We start from the raw sequence: 8,109 nt of genomic DNA, 5'->3' as shown, positions 1-8,109 counted from the left end.
ATTAGGAAAGAAGGATTTTTGGTGAAGAGGCCAAAATGAACAACGCTACAAATTCTGGCGACGGTGGGATTCGAACCAACATACCTGTAAAACACATAGCATAAAACCAGCCCTTTCGGCGTCTCAGCTCCCATCAATTATGATGAAAACGGTCAGAGAGCTGAAACATTCCCTCTGGTTCTTTCTCCACAGGAGCTGCCTGACCTGCTGAGTGTTTTCAGCATTTTCTGTTTTTATTTTTGTGATTTCACAATGGCTGTTTTCCTGAAAACTCCCAATTTGACCCAAAGACAAAGCTCACACTTCACTTTCCCCACGCGCTTTAAAGTTTGCCGTTTCCAAACAAAATCCCCTCCACGCCGAGCTTTCAAAGGGCCTTTCGCTCACGGCCAACCTCCTGTAATCGACAGCTTTTCACCACTGCCGCTCTTTTCATTTCTCCTCATTCCTTTTCAATCGGACATTTCCACAGACCTATTAAGATCAAGCGGAATATTTCCGACCTGACTGCACTGCCCAGATTGCTAAAAGTGCACCTTTCAGCCGTGATTCGCAGCTATGTCGCGCCGCCCGTCTCTCCCGCACATCAACTGTTCGGGGAAAAGCGCCAACGACCATGGAAACAAAACCCAGTTCTTCAGTTAACATCCCCCGTGTCACAAGATACCCCATGGAAATTTCACGGTAAAGTCTACCGCTGTCCTTCCGAATGCCAGTCCTGCTTTCTCAGTGCTTGTTTCTGGAACAGTCTCGCAGATTGAAATGCATCGATTGGTTTTAAGGCACAAATGAACATTGGTGCGAACGGGACATGTGCCCCTGAGGAACAGCGGTCGATGTACAGCAAACTTAAAGGCGTAAGAATGTGAGAGTGAATGTTAGAGTAGGTAAGGCCGCAGTAAAGTCTCAGTGAAATGGATCATGATTGTGGAAGGAAGAAAAAGCTGGAAGAAGCGGTCGGTCTGAATTTTGGATCATCCAGAGACACATGAGAGTGCTCGGATGTGAAAGAGTAAGCGGGCTTTCACCATCCACAAAACATCTTTCTTTCATGTGGTAAATATTGATTTCTTGCAGCGTTCTATTAGCCTGTGTCGCGGAGAGTAAACCAAGCGGTACCGTGACCCGGATTTGCACCGTGGTTGTGGCGCCAATAATGCAGATAACTGACCTCATATAACCTGCCCCGTCCTCATCAATACCGCGAACGGCACTGATTGAGATTCACGGGGAGTGATCTTGTCGATTATTTTTTGTTGGCCCCCAATTACTAACAGCTCTCACACTGTAATAGGATGAATTTTAAAGATGCGAGTATCTGCGCCCTTCCAAACCTCCACTCTCATTCAGTCTGTACTTCCTTTCACTGCTCTCCTCCCGTTTACATTGCTGTATTTTGAACTGTATCTCCCGTCCAGCAGCCTATCTGCCCGTTCCGTTTCATCTCACCATTTCAACACCTAACACAAAAAGGTTAAAGTGCACATGGGTGCGTCATTCGAATATGAGGATTGAGATCACATGCGCAACGACGGTGTCTATTACTGATCTTTATTGATTATCTCTGGATCGGTCCTTTCCTTTAATCCTGTGCAGTAGCAGTGATATAAATTTGTGGATTTGAGGGTTGAGCCAAACCCAAGTCAGTTCCCCAGTCCCCAGGAGAAATTCTATAATTCCTGGACAATTTGTATTAAGCAGAATTTAGCAGCAAAAGGTATTATTAATGGGAGCAGTGGGGATGAGATTCATCAACATCCTGCGCCCTGTAAAACAGAGCGGCGGGCAGATGAGGATTAAATTAAATCCTAATTCACTGAATCTAAACAAGGTTTAAAGAAGTGAATCTGTCAGGAGTGGGATTCCTGATCCTGTGTGTGAGCTGCACCTGGGGAATTCTACCAGTGAGACAGGAACGTCCGCACGGTAGCGGCTGCATGTGTCCATTTGGAAACCTGTCGGAAAGAACATAAAGTCTCACAAATCTCCTCTGAATACCCTGCGCATTCTGATTTACAGCCGTGCATTCGAGGCGCTCGCAGCTGCCGTGTCCGAGCGGTTCAGGCGTGAGATATAAAACCCAACGGGGTGTTCCGGTGAAAGTTCACGGCGCTATTGTTTAAAGTTTTGTTCAATGCTCAAATAAATATGAACTGGAGATAACGGGCCGCCTTTCCTTCCCTCAGAGAGATTCTCCACCGCGGCAGAGCCTTTTAATTGGGAGCCCAATGGTCTCTTGTAAAATTTCAAGATGCGTGACGGAAACGTCACAATATTCCACAATTTGGGTACGGATAGACTGGAGAAGCTGGGGTTGTTCTCCTTACAGCAGAGAAGGTTGAGTGGAGATTTGATAGAAGTTTTCAAAATCATGACATGTTTAGATAAAGTAAATAAAGAGAAACTGTTCCGATTGGCGGAAGAGTCGAGAATCAGAGGACACAGATTTACGGTGGTTGACAAAAGAACCAAAGGCGATATGAGGAAAACGATTGTTACTTAGCGAGTAGTTATAATCTGGAATGCGCTTCCAGAAAGGGGGATGGAAGCAGATTCCATCGTGGCTTTCAAAAATATTTGAAGGGAAAATATTTGCGGGTCTGCGGGGAAAGAACGGGGGAATGGGACGAACTGGATTGTCCTTACAAAGAGATGGCACAGGCTCGATGGGCCAAATGGCCTCCTTCTGTGCGAAAACGATTCTATGATTTTATCTCTCCCAAGCTCCATCATAAATTCTGCTCACTTGATATTTAGGTTATTTTTTCTATACTTTTATCTCTATGTCTCTGTCTCTCTCTGTGTTTTCCCCTGATGGACTCCTCCGGCTTCCTTGAACGGCTCAGGCTGATCGAACCAGCGACAGCAGCAGAGAAGGGTAAAGATAGAAAGACTGAGACGGTAGGAAAAGTAAAGGACCAATCCAGAAGATGAATTCGTAACTAATGTCTACACATTCATGACTCTTCGTCCTCACAGTGAAAACATCAGTAATTTTATCCCAGTATAAGAAAGTCTTGAATTTATAAAGCGCTTTTCACGACCACAAGACGTCTGAAGTGTAGTCACTGTGATACTTGTGGTAGAGTGGATAATCTGCGGATGACGAGACAGACAACAATGTAGCTTTAGAGCAATTAATTCTGCAAAGTCTCACTTGATAATACAAGTCGCACGTAAATAAACGAATGTGGTAAAGAGAGGCTAATATTGTTGATATGAAATATTTAGAATAGAACTGGACATTCCTCTACATCGGAATAGAAAACGTGATTGGATGGACAGAATGATGGCCGATCGGCTGTGGGTGGCACCCCTTTATTATTAGTGGCTTGTTGATCTTGGGGTATGATTCTCGACTTGGGTATTTGCTGATTGACATGTGAGAGAACGCGAACGAGCCCTGCGGTGTTACCATTTTTAGTGTAAAATCACTAATTGGCTTCTCACGTCTTGTCAGCGGTGTAGTCGGCAGGATTGACTTAATCTCAGTGCATGCAGGACAGAATGCAGAGGTTCTGACCACAACACACATGGAGAAAGGAAAATGTCTCACGATGGTGTTCAGATTGAAGCTGAATGTAAATGTATCCCAATTCACGTGACCTCATGAATGGAGAATGAAAATGCTGCTCCATTGGGCGGTAAAGGAACGCGAACATCCCGCTTGGCAGGCGAGAATTTTACCCCAGAAACAGCAATGCCCGCACAGGTGTTGGCTGCATGAGTCCAGCTGGAAACCCGTCTGCAAGAACATACAGTCTCATAGATCTCCTGTGATAACCTTCCGCATTCTGATTTGTCGCTTGCAGCTGCGATGACCCAATGATTAAGGCGTTGGACTCGCAAAGTGATTTTCCCACCCAGCCTCGACGCAACACATGTGGAGAAAGGAAAATATTTCAGAACGGTGAGCAGATTGAAGCTGAGTGCAAATAGATCCCAATTCACACGATCTTATGAATGGAGAATGATAATAATCCTGAATTGAGCGGGAATCGAAGCCCGACCTCACCACGTTGCAGACGAGGATTCACTCACTGAAACAGCAATGCCCGCACGTTATCAAGCTCCAAGTGTCGAGTTGGAAACCTGTCGGAGAGAACATTGTATCACAGATCGCTTGTGATAAACCTACGCATTGTGATTTACAGCCGTGCAGCATAAATAACTGTAGCTGCGATGGCCGAGTGGTTAAGGCGTTGGACTTAGAATTCGAATGGGATTTTCCTGCATAGGTTCGAATCCTGCTGACAGCACTATTGCTAAAAGTTATGTTCACTGCTCAAATAAATGTGAACTGGAGTTGACGAACCGCATTCCCTCTCTCAGAGAGACTCTCCAGCGCGGCTCATGCTTTTAATTCGGAGCCCAATGGTCTCTTGCAAAATTGCAAGACACGTGAAGGAATCTCTCCCAAGCTCCATCTTAAATTCTGCCCGTTCGCAGAACTTGACATTGATCCTATTTCTTCCTATACTTTGATCCCACCTTGTCTCTGTCTCTGACTCTCTGTGTTTTTCCCTCATGGACTTCTCAGGCTTCGTTGAACGGCCACGGATGATCGAACCTGGAACACCGGCAGTGAAGGGTAAAGATGGAAAGACTGAGACGGGGGGAGAAGCAAAGGTGCAACCCAGCTGATGAATTCGTAACTAATGTCCACACATTTATGTCTCTTCACCCTCACAGTGAAAAATCAGCAATTTGAGTCCAGTCCACTTATGGTAGAGTGGATAATATGCAGATGTTGAGACAGACACCAACCGAACCGTTGCCGTGGTGATGAAAGCTCCGAATCCTAAACACTGAACCACAAGGAAACGCTGAAAATTCTTGGCTGTGAACAAGCAGACCAACGCGGCCTTTCCCACTCGCCCCTTTGTAATTCAGGTCATTTTCGGGCCAGACAAGCTGCTCGCACAAAATGGCATTTTCTGTTCGAACTACTATCGGGACAGAAGGTGATGTTCAGGCAATGACAGCACCAAGTGCAAGTAGGCATGGACATGGAATGGAAAGTGAGGGAAAATACTCCCACAAGCTGCTGATGGACATGTTTCCATTTCCAAAATTCACGCATCGAATCAATGCAGCTCCTGGGAAAACTCCAAGGCAACGCAGGTCTATCGGGCATCGTTTGAAGCAACTGGCAGTTTAAAGTGTCATCTCCTGCTGCTCCTGTGGGGAGTGAGGGAGAGACACTGTCGGTATCTGCGTACAGTTTGATTTTGTACAAAACTGTACAGAGAAGGAGCAAATATAGCGGGGCTGTGAGATATTCTATATTATTCATATTTGACCAGAGGAATATCCGCAGTCAGAAGCTGAAAAGAAGGGAGAGATAAGAGGCCTGAGAATAAACACAGAGCTGAATGAATCACGGAAGAGTGAAAGAAAAATAAATGTCATCAGTTCCACTTTATCTCGTGCTCAATCCTGGGAGCTCCCCGATGGACTGCTGGTTAAAATTCAGTGCTCCCATCACCGGGTGGTTCCATTCCCAGTCAGAGAATTAACTTTAACAAGAGTTATGAACTTAATAAATAATTACATGAAGCTAATTAAACCCTGTTCGTAGTTGAATGACTGTTTTAATCACCATTAATCAACCAATAACTTTCTATTTCAGACTGAAGGAGATGCTGACGTGGTTACCGAGAGACAGTCAAAACTTTAATAAGATTTTTGTGCTTTGCATGTGATGAAATTTAATAATTTTATAGACTGCATCTTAAATTTAACATTAACAGGCAATTGTCGCCGTTTATCACAGGAACGCCCGAACCGGTTCTCCGATGAAGATGAAAGTAACGCAACGGGGAACATCTGATCCAACACGAAAGGCATCGGGCTATGATAAAAATCCCCACCGTTTTGCTTTTCCAAAATAAAGGGTGTGACATTTATTCTCTGCTCAGTTAATATGATCGCCGAGTGGCGAGAGGGTGGATTTGGAATTCCTGAGCGACCGCACTGCACATTTTCCAGATCTGCTTGGAGCACCAATCCCTTCAATTCATCACTTACAGGGACAATTCGATTCTCGGTTTCTTTTCCCAGAGCTTGGCGAGATCTTAAAAAATTGAGAGCGACCAATATCAGAGCGAACCTCGTCACCGACATGCTCACAGATACAAAGCAGCCACACTCTGCTTCAGTGAGATGAAAGCCCAGAGCGGTTTCAAGGTCGAATGCAATTGGAAGCAAAGCTCATTCAATGAAAGTGCAGGTCATTGATATGCCTTTAAAGACCTGATTGTTTGAACTGAACTTCTTCCGAGACTGCTTGAGATTCAGGTGGAGTGATTTGGGGACTTCTTTTCCTTCTTTGCAAAAGTTTGAACCGCAGTTCAAGGATCAAGATTCTAGGGTTAAATTAGGGCTTCTCCAGGGTATGAACCTCGAATCGAGAATTATACCCCGACCTCAACGAGCCCAGAAACAAGAACGTGTCACGGACACATTCCATGAGAGGGCTGACTGTATAATGAAAAGGCATTTTTGAAGAGACTTCCTGATCAGTTCCATGTTGGCTCCAGAACAAAACAAAAAAACTTCACTGTGTTTTTGCTTCCAAAACCACGAAACACCATGAATTAAACAAAGGCAGCGCTGGAAGTTGAAGCCAGGATCTCCTTTTACCAACTAAGCCACGGAGCCAAGTCATGGTACTGTTTCCCACATCCTCTCATTAATATCTATCAGCTACACGTCACATTCTGTTGTGGGTTCAGACTGTTTGATCTTTGTCTCTTTCGCTTTCCCATTTCCCTGTGAATCCCGAAACTGACTGCGTTTCAGGTTGTGTTTATCTTTGTGTGTCCATCAGTGCTTTGATACATGGATGAATATGTGTGATTTTGTTTGTTTGTTACTTTAAATAAATTAGAGGATCAGACAATTCTCGCTCTGACACTGAAGAACTAATTGAACAAATTTCACAGTGAAGTGTTGTTTATTGTGGTGCTGAAACTAAAAAAAATCGTAAAACGTGCAAAGAGGGAAAACGAGAAAAACTTGTGAGTGAAATTAAGGACAACTCTCAAGGTTTTTACACGTATATTAAGAGAAAGAAGGGTGACTAAGAGTAATATGGGCCCCTTAAAGACAGATGGAGGTGATATTGTAATTGAAAATCAGGAAATGGCAGACTTGCTAAATACTCACAGAAAAGCATGAGGATAATAAACCAGAGACACGAGGAAAACTGAAAATAAATCAAGGGGATTCAGTGCAAGTAAAATAATGGTATTGGAGAAAACAATTAGACGAAAGATAGACAAATCTCCAGGACCTGATGGTGACCATCCCAGGGGACGAAGGGGAATAGGTGAGGAAATTGTACATGCTTTAGTCATGATCGTTCAAAACTCTCTTGATTCAGGAATTGTTCCGTGGATTGAAAAAATTCAAATGTCATTCCATTATATAGGAAGGGGAGGAGAGATAAAGCAGGAAATTATAGACCTATTAGTCTGACGTCTGTTGTGGGGAAGTTACCAGTATCTGTTATTAGGGAAAGAATGACTGAGCACTTGGATAAACATGAATTGATCAGAGAGAGTCAGCATGGATTTGTAAAGTGTAAGTCAAGTCCAACGAAACTAGTTGAAATTTTGAAGATGTAACTAGCGTGGTAAATGATGGAGTGTCTATGGGGGTTATGTGTATATTGACTTCCAGAGGGATTCGATAAGGTTTAGCATCAGAGACTGTTAACAGAAATGAGAACATGTGGAATTTATAGCAACCCATTGAAATGGCGAGGGAGTTGGTTTGGAGGTAGGAGACAGAGAGTAGGGTTAATGGGTATGTACTCAAATTGATAGGATGTGGTTAGTGGTGTCCCCCAGGGATCTGTACCGCCAAATCATCTTTTTATTATATGTATAAATGAGGTAGATAAAGGAATAGAGAGCGGTATATCCAGGTTTATCGACGACACCAAGTTAAGAGGCACAGTGAGTAGTGTAGATGGGAGCATAAAGTTGTAAAAGGAAATTGATAGATTCAGTGAGTTGGTAAAACTGTGTCAGATGGAGCTTACATAGAATTACATCGAATGTACATCACAGAAACAGGCAATTCGGCCCAACTAGACTATAC

General features: G+C 43.8%; 1 non-coding gene across 1 annotated transcript; it reads left to right on the top strand.

Moving 5' to 3' along the window:
• The first annotated feature begins 4,176 nt into the window (after nt 1-4,176).
• Nucleotides 4,177-4,259, top strand: trnal-uag (transfer RNA leucine (anticodon UAG)). Its single transcript has one exon. It is a non-coding gene; the product is annotated as a tRNA-Leu (tRNA).
• The last annotated feature ends 3,850 nt before the right edge of the window (nt 4,260-8,109 follow it).

The sequence above is a fragment of the Heptranchias perlo genome, unplaced genomic scaffold (genome assembly GCF_035084215.1).
Source record: "Heptranchias perlo isolate sHepPer1 unplaced genomic scaffold, sHepPer1.hap1 HAP1_SCAFFOLD_263, whole genome shotgun sequence".
Taxonomy (NCBI): Eukaryota; Metazoa; Chordata; class Chondrichthyes; order Hexanchiformes; family Hexanchidae; genus Heptranchias; species Heptranchias perlo.
This window is presented reverse-complemented; position numbering and strand designations above follow the sequence as displayed.